Source organism: Uloborus diversus, chromosome 7 (assembly GCF_026930045.1).
Source record: "Uloborus diversus isolate 005 chromosome 7, Udiv.v.3.1, whole genome shotgun sequence".
NCBI lineage: Eukaryota > Metazoa > Arthropoda > Arachnida > Araneae > Uloboridae > Uloborus > Uloborus diversus.
The window spans coordinates 52,369,868-52,379,660 of NC_072737.1; positions in this window are offsets into that span (position 1 = coordinate 52,369,868).

Below are 9,793 nucleotides of genomic sequence, written 5' to 3' on the forward strand. Positions count from 1 at the left end.
GTTCAGTTGAGAGAAAAAATAAGAGTGATTTTAAACATCTTTCATATGCAGCTTTTAGGGATATGAATTTCAAAAAAGTTAAAAATGGTTGAGCGCACCCATCCGTCGAACCTGTATAGATTGACCCATAAAACACAAAGAAAATGCTATTTTTCTGAATTTTATTTTACGTTTGTGGAAATCAAAAACCAATTTCGAGTTTCTTCAAGCAAATAGTAGAAACACAGCTCTATATTCATGTAAAATTTTGAAGTTGTCTGAATTTTCCTTCATTTAAATTTTTGTGTCTATGTGAAGGGGAAAATCATCATTTTATAAAATGTCACTAAGTTTAAAACTGGTTTTGAAGACAAAGGAGTTAAAATACAACTTCAAAATTAAGGCATTCCTTTTATGATACTTAGCACATTATTGGGTATTAATTTCGTCAAAGCTAATGCATTCCTTAAAGATTGAGATTAAAAAATAAAATGCTTAATTATGAGAAAATTGAAATATTTTCAGTTTTTGAAACTCGGTTAAAAGTCAACTATAATAACTTTGAAAATTTTACTGACATTAAATTAATTACACTACTCCATAGGTTGCAACAACATATAACTTTTATGTTTTCATTAAAAAGTTAATAAGATACAAGCCTTCAAAAGTGCAACATTTAGCATTTATGAGAATGCTGTTCAATTTGACCAATTTTCAATCACATGTAACTATTCAAATAAAAAATTTTAAGCAAAAATATTTTAGATATTTCTATATAGGCATAAAAGGAACCTGTATACCAAATTTCATAAAAATCTGTTACCATGCGGCCACCACTTTTTTGCGAATTTTGCTCATTTCGTATGGAATGACCCATAAGTTAAATCAGCTACCAAAATGGCAAGAATTACGCCTTTTGAAAACCAAACGATGCCACACCCGCTAAAAGTTATGGCTTCATTGTCTTTCAAGCTCTGCAACAGGGTTAGTTCAGGGCATGATCTCCCAACATTTTGGTGATTTGAAAGTACAAGTAACTCATACCTCTCATGAAACATTTCCTTGTTACATTTCATTTCTATTGGTATACGAGACGAATTTTTGATCAACAATATTAAGGCCAGAGTGGTTGTCTAGAGAATGTTAATCATTTCGACGATGAACATTAATAAGATTTTAGAACCAAGCAGAACTCCTGCTGCTAAAATTACTAAATATTTGATAAAGATCTGCACAACAAGTAAGAAAGTTGGTGTAGAAAAACAGTTTTGAGCACAGGAAATAGTTGTCAATAAGTTTCTGTACCTTCTTGCCAAGTTTGGATATTTGTCTACAGGAGCAGCATAGAATTCCATTCGGAATAGAGTGAGGCTGTCACAACAACTGTTGCAAACGGAATTATAGACGAAAGAACAAAGAATCGAAAATGACATAGATACTAAGTAATAAAAGTGACTTTTTACTACTAAATAAAAAGCATCTAAAATGGGGATATTGAAAGGTTTGTCATACAAATGTTTCCAAACGGGGTAACGTAAAATCAAAAAGTCATAATAATACGGTATTTTAACGTATTAATTTACGGTATTTCAGTGACGATAGCATGTAGATGAGCTGCGTTATTTGTCTTTTTCTCAAAAAGAACGAATACCACAAAATCATACCCATCGTAACCGCAAATAATTCAGTCAGTAGTATTTCATACCTTAGTTTATAATACGACAGACCAATAATGGTAGCATATGTGATATTGATTAGAATAAGGTGTGACACTACTGGGAAAACGTACATAAAAATTCTATTTCGCAAGGCTTTTAGGTGGCTGTTTTCAGACGCTTTTGAAAACTTTACGCCAAACCACGTGAATTGTTGAATAAAACTATTCCAGCGGAAATACACTTTGGTTTTCTTTTTATGCCTCATAGTCAATATTTAAAAACAGAACACTTATGTTTCACATCCATAACCTTATCCTTTCGTATCTTTATCCTTGAGTTGAACCATTCCAGTGGAGACGCACTTTAGTTTTCTTTTTATGGCTCATATAGTCAATATTTAAAAATAGAACATTTATGTTTCAAATCCATATCCTTATATTTTCGTATCTTTAACCTTGCGTTAAATCATTCAAGTGGAAATACACTTCAGTTTTCTTTTTATTGCTCATGGTCAATGTTTAAAAACAGAACATTTATGTTATACATAACCTTATCCTTTCGTATCTTTATTGGTGAGTTCAACCATTTCAGTGGAGACACACTTTTGCTTTCTTTTTATGTCTCATAGTCAATGTTTAAAAATGGAACATTTATGTTTCAAATCCATATCCTAATCTTTTCGTATCTTTATCCTTGAGTTGAATCATTAAAGTAGAAATACACTTTAGTTTCCTTTTTATGGCTCATGGTCAATATTCAAAAATATAACATTTATGTTTCACATCCATGGCTTCTTTTCGTATCTATATACTTGAGTTAAACAATTCCAGTGGAGACACACTTTTTTTTTTTTTTTGGATCATCATCAAATTTTAAAGTTGCACAGTTTCTATTTTTCATATCCCCACCCGTATCCTCCGAAATCATATGAAGTTTATTTAGTTTACCTCATCTTTCTCCTGTAGCCAAATACGCAAAATGTACCTAACCAAAATGAGTTTTTTTCCCATCTGTTTCTTCTACTATGTTACTTAGATTGTACAAAACACGATTTTGTGAACTTTTTATTGCATGATTCTGCAAGTAAATATTTTTTTGTTGCATAAATTTGATGTTCGTATGAAAACACCTGAAGCACCTGGCAACAGTATACTATGCGATACAAAAGATGAGTCATAATGAAAACCTTTTCAAATATACACAATATAAAATATTTCAATACAGTTTTAATGAACAGTTAAAAAATTGTATGTGGCATTTAGCGAGAAAACATTTTCTCAAAACCAAACTCACGATGAGTTTATGAATATGTAACAATATTGTTACATTTTACTCTAGTATGTTGATTTCGAGGCACAGAAAAAGCAATTTCCTTGCATTTTAAAATTGAAAGCAGTTGATAAAGAATACAAAACTCACCGAAATTTTGAAAAACTTCATTAATTCAAGTAATCTCTTCAACAATATCCCTTTAAGGGCAATAAAGGGGTAAAGAACAGGTATTTTTATGAAACACAACTAATCATGTTAGGAATGATTAGCAAACGTAAAAGTATGCACACGTATTGCAGTTCAGAATAAATTACAACTTTAAGCTTGTAATATAAGTTTTTGACCTAATCAGAAAACATAAATGAAATTTCAAAAATCATTTATTACTAAATCAGATAGCAACTGCAGTTATTAAAGATTTCGAAGCACCTTTCTGAAGATAATGAAAAATCAGGGAATTTTCTTAAATGAAAATTAAAACTGATATTTCCGGTGTATGTTTTTTTATTTGAACAATATACATACTACAACAGTATACCCACAACAACTAAAAGTTCAGTTTGCAACTCCTTTATATAATCATTAATATTTAATCAATGAGAATGCAGCATCTTAAAATGAAATTTTTCTTTCATTTTCTAAGAGCTGAAATTTTTTTATAGAGCCCAGAAGTTTAACGTTTAATATCTTCCCAAGTTGTTACAGCGCAGAATTACACTACAAGAATTGCGCAGAATTGTTCCCGAACACAGATATTTTATGTGCTGCCATTCGGTTAATAGGTGCTCGATTACAGTACATTTACTACGCTAAACCGATCGCACAACGTCAATAATTAACTTCAACAAAAGAAAACTAGTATGTTGTAGCCATCACGAAACTTTCTTCTATATTTTTCCTTTTTCTGATCCCTCCCCATGCTTGACGAGGAAGCAATATTCCTAACAAAAACAAAATTACACATGCAAAAACTTGACGACCATCCCAATGTCTGAATTATTGTAAAAGCAAAGCAAAGAGCGAAAATTGAAATTTATTTTAAAAGCCTTGCTTGAATTAATTACAAATATTTTATTTATTAACAAACATAAGATGGCAACAGTTAAAAATTTTAAATCATTGAGATAACATTTCCGATCATTTCCATACAATTAAAATCACGAGAAATACGCAGACGACAATCTATTACGATTTATCTTTCTTATTGTTGCATTATAAAGCTATTTTTATTCGCAAAAAAAAAAAAAAAGAAAAGAAAAGAAAAAAAAAAGAAAAAGAAAAGGAAAATTAATTTGAATTCTGAAATTTTGAATTCAAATTATGTTTTTCGCAATCACGAACTGAGACAGGACCCTACTCATTAGAGTTATTGTTTCAAGAAACGGCTCCTGCCCCCCCCCCCCCCCAAGTATGCCTCTGCTCCTGGGCGGTTACTTGTGCATAGTTGTGTGTGTGCGTAGACCTGTGTGTATGCACGTAGGTGTGTGTGAATGTATGTGTCTGAAGTCGTGTGTGTGTGTGAACGTGCGTGTGTGTAGGACATGGACGCCTCCGACCAGGAGAAGCGGATAGCTCAAAACCGGAGCAGCCGCGCCGCGCCGCCAGCAGAGGACGGTGGGCGGTGGTGCTGTAAAGGCTTCTGGTCCAAGTTGAACTAGTATGTTGTGGCTATCACGAAACTTTCTTCTATATCTTTCTTATAATTCTGATCCGTCCCCATGCTTAACGAGGAAGCAATATTCCCAAAGAAAACAAAATTACACATGCCAAAACTTGATGACCATCCCAATTCCTGATTTATCTCAAAAGCAAAGCAAAGAATGAAAATTGAAAATTATTTTAAAAGCCTTGCTTAAAATAATTACAAACATTTATCTGTTAACAGACACAAAATGGCAACAATTAAAAATTTTAAATCATTGAGATAATATTTCGGACCATTTCCATGCAATTAAAAGCACGAGCTGAACGCAGACGACTGTTACGATTTATCTTTCTTATTGTTGCAATTAGAAAGCTATTTTTATTCACGCAAATAAAAAAAAAATCAGCCCCCCATGGAGCGATTGGCGCCAAAATTAAACCAACGCCTGTTTACATATGGATTCATATTTATTCCAAATTTCATCCAGAACGTAGCATTACTTCTTGAGATATGGCACTCACAATGGAAAAAAAAGAACGTTCGATTGCGCCACCCCCTTTTTAGCTGTTGACACCAAAATAGAATCATTTCTTATACCCTCTAAGGGCTACTTGTCGATAAATTTTTGTTTGATTACGTTCATTATTTATTGAGATACAGCAGTCACAATTGACGGCAAAAAACGTTCTATAGCTCAACCCCCGTTTGAGCTATTGACACCAAAATTGAATCAGGATCTGTACCTGTTAAGGACAACATATGGACCAAATTTTGTCTGATTCCGCCAGTTACTTCCTGGGGAATAGCAGTCACGCAAAACTCAAAAAACGTCCCATTGCTTCACCCCCCTTGGAGGAATTCGCGCCAAAAACCAATGGGCACAAGTTCACATAGGGGCACATATGTGTACCAAATTTCGTTCGATTTCATGCTGTAGTTTTTGCTGTAGAGCGGCCACAAAAAACTGGTCACACACAGACGTGACACACACACATACACACACACACAGACAGACAGACATTTTCCAAAAATAGTCGAAATGGACTCAGCACACCTCAAAACGTTCGAATCCGTCAAAATTCGAAATTCGGAAATTCGCACGAATCCAATACTTTCTTCTATATATTAGATATAGAAGAAAGTAAAAAAACGTAAGATTTTTCGGTAGCTACATTTAGTTTGAACAAGAAGATTGTTGTCAGAAACAACACGTGAAAATATTATCAGACACCTACAGGCAACAAATAAGTATGTATTCTATTGCACGTAGTGCTATAATAACAGAAGCTGTTTTTTTTAACTAAAAATATTTTTTTTTAAATTAACAAGAAACAAATTATATTTTAAGAGTTCAGTGAAATATTTACAAACATTTTGACTATTCTCCGGACAGAAGTTGCAAAAACGCTAAGAGTAGTACATTAATACCAGCTATATTGTCACATTCATCGAGGTTGAATGCTTTTCAATGTAGATCGCATTATTACAAAAAAAAAAAAAAAAACACCGTGAGCTGCAACAGTCACCAAAACGAAACCTCCCCGAGTAGGAAGTATCTAAAAACTTTGCAAAGTGTCCTTCTGAACACAAGAAGTTGCAGTTTCTGTTATTAAAAACAAGTGGTATTGACCAAAATTGAAGAAAAACCACAATTTGTTTTCGTACTTCGGAAAATTGAAGGGCTTGGGGCAAGAATGTGATATGCAACATGAGTTTTTTCCGGTAGGCCATTTTCCAAACTTTTGAAAAATTCTTCAAATATTTTTTATCGATATTATACATTCTATATTCTGCAATACTAAAACCAGATACGTTTTCTGACAATGACATAATCCATTGCCATGTTTATTTCAATTATCAAAGCAGCATATAGAACAAAAAACTCATTTTTTCAAAGGTGTGGCTTATCACGTTCTTACCCCAAATTCTTCAATTTACCTTGTCTATTTCTTCAACAAAAGTTTGGTACTTTTGCTGACAATTAATAAAATAATTTCACTGACGTTGGCCTGATTTTGAGGGGTATGTAAAGGACCATCGCTATCAAGCAGCTGTAGTTGAATACTCTCGAACTGTTCCAATGACGCTACACACACAGAAAAACCAAAAAAAAAGTGCCAAAAAGAGGAGATCCTTTGGAAATGATTGCTTTGGAAACTAAAGACTCTGATTATCAAGACGTAAAACAGTTTTTCAAGCTATTAAAAATATGGAACATCTTCATGGAGTTCGGTATAAGTATTTATTTATGCGTGGCTGATATATTTCCCTCACAAGTAACGTCACGGAAATGTTTTCCATAATAGTTGGGGGGGGGGGGAGGAATGAGGAACTTCTCTTAAACTAACCAGCAACGAGTAATTTTTTTGCGTGAATTGCACCAACAAGACACCATATGTAGCTAGAGTCCCGACAATCTTCAAAAAGAAGCCTCTTCGTATTGGAAACATGCTCCATGCAGTTAGTTGAATATTGTCTTGGAAAGCTATGATCTTCATCATCTGAAGCAGCTCTTCGTATTGAGGCGAACCAAGACCATTTTCCGACAAATCAGTTAAAATCCTGAAGAGCACTTTGTGCGTTTAATCCACAAATGAAGCACGGAATTAGAATCCAGTAGGAAGATGGTGTAGAATCCAGTAGTTAGTAGTGCATAAAGAACTACTGCCAGACTCGTCAACACAGGTAAGTAACGCCACAGAAAATGGATATTCCATGATTGTTAGTAAAAAAAAAAAAAGCATGAGGAACTACTCTTTAACTAATCAGCAACGAGTGTTTTTTTTTTTTTTTTACGTGAATTGAACTAACAAGACACCGTACGTAGCTAGAGTTCCAACAATTGTCAAAAAGAAACCTCTTCGTATTGGAAACATGCCCCATGCAGTTAGCTTAATGTTATCTTGGAAAGCTATGATCTTCATCATCTGAAGCAGCTCTTCGTATTGAGGCGAACCAAGACCATTTTCCGGCAAGTCAGTTAAAATCCTGACGAGCACTTTGTGCGTTTCCTCCACAAATGAAGCACGAAAAATCAGGAAGATAGCATAGAATCCAGTAGTCAACAGTGCACAAAGAACTACTGCCAGACTCGTCAATGAGGAGTACTCTCTTGTGATGTTGACGGTGTTGCTCATGAGTGCGAACAGCATGCAGAGGAGGAAGGCCATTGCGAAGAACATCGACATAGATATTGCTTTCTCTAATTCTAGAACAGTTTTCGTGAGTCGCTTGTAGCACATCACTAACGAACCTGCGGTGAAGATCTGCTCACTTTTCTGATTCTTCATCTGCTGTTTTGCTTCCTTCAAACAGACGTTGGTGTTGAAACAAAGAGTGGCAAAAAGCAAGCATGTGATTTCGGAAGGAACGAAGCAAACAGTCAGATCATATGATCGTAACACGAAGAGGAGTATGTATTTGCAATAAAAACCAATCTTCAAATCAAATCCTACTGTTAAAAAGAGTAAGTAACTGTCCACTTTTTCACCGTTCATTTTTGACACCAACATGGAAATGGCACCAGATATCATCGGGAGACTCAAGGTAAGCAAGCACAAAATGTTGATCCGCTTGGATTTCTTCAGGTTGAATTTGTTACAGTCCTTGAAAATATTCTGAATGTTTGTTACAGTCTCGCTGATGACAGCAATTTTGTGTTTCTTAACATTTACAGATATCAACAGCAGGACTGAACAAATAAAAGCGAGCAACTCTGTAATTATCATCGTGCCCCTATCCGATATTACAAAAGCTCGCATTCTGATGAGAAATGAATAGATCAAGCCTGCAACGTAAAATATGTACACTATACAACGAAATATTTTCTCCAGGATCGATCTTTCTGCATGTGCCTTAAAGTTCACACCCATGTACCAAAGAATTTCCATTGCAGGACCTGGTGATTCAATGACATATGTCCTAGAAGAGTTTTCGGTGGAACATTTTTTCATGTAATTATAAACACAGTTGTTTCTTACATCATTTTTTAAGTTCAAATCCTTAGCGGCTTTTGATGTTCCTTGAACACAAGTCATGATGATGCACTATTTTCTCTATTTTAGGATTTTGATAAGAAGCTATTCATTTCATTCTATTTGCAGAAGTGTTGATTTTGGAGTGATTAAGTAGTTTTATCCATGCAAAAGTATTAGATTATCAATGGAATAAAATAACTATTTCCTCAGCCACAACTGGGTATTTGAAAGTAGTTGCATGTGTTACACGTAATACATATTTCCACTTCATAATGTATTTAATTACTACTTCAAATCTATTTTTTTTTCTTCTTAAAGTACTCGATGCATATTTAGGATTTTATTGATTTTAGCTACTCAACAAAAGGAAGTTTTGCAAAAAATTTCAAAGACTCACATATTTTTGAGTATTTTTCTGGATAAATTAACTGAAATATTAAAAGAGTAATACAAATCAAGTTTCAAAGTTTACTGCACCTTAGTTCAAGATATCATAAGTTAACAAGCTTTTAATGAATCACGGGAAACATTAGGATTCGCTTCTTAAGCAAACACTCGTATTAAGATTAAATGACATTTTTAACTCAAATTTTAAAATCAAACTGAATTTTTCACTTGAAAATTTTTCCTTAAGTTAGTGAAGACCAGTTCTACTTCCTTTGTCAACAACAAAACGAAATTCTTTGACCTAGTTACTTCCAACAACTTTCACAACTTCCATTTCTGAAACATACTTTTTGAAGAACTCCATAAAATAGTTAACTTGGAAGAGTAACGAACCCTCTTATGACTTTTTCAAAAACTGAGCAAAAAGCCTTGACACAATGCCTAATAAGAAAGAAATAATGAAATACTTTTTCAATTACAATTGTCTTATCCCCGCATGTGGTAGTACTCATCGATTAATCGTAAGTCGATATAAAAATAGTAAATAAAGGGGGAAAAGTAATAAAATAAGTCAAGTAATGTTATTGGTGACGACGACTGATATTGACCCATGAATCAACCTTTTTGCAAACTGTTGAAACATAATGAATATTTAATCTAAATGATAAATGTTTTTATCTCTTCGCTTAAACATAGTTTGGCTATTACGAAGACTTGATGTTTTTTTTTTTTTTTTTTTTTTGCAAAAGTCGATACAATCGTTGTTAACCTACAGAGTTAATAACATATTATTTCTACAAAAGCTTCTTTTTCTCTAACATTGTTTATTTAATATTGATTGGCAATAGAGAACTCGAAAGAGTTATTTATCACAC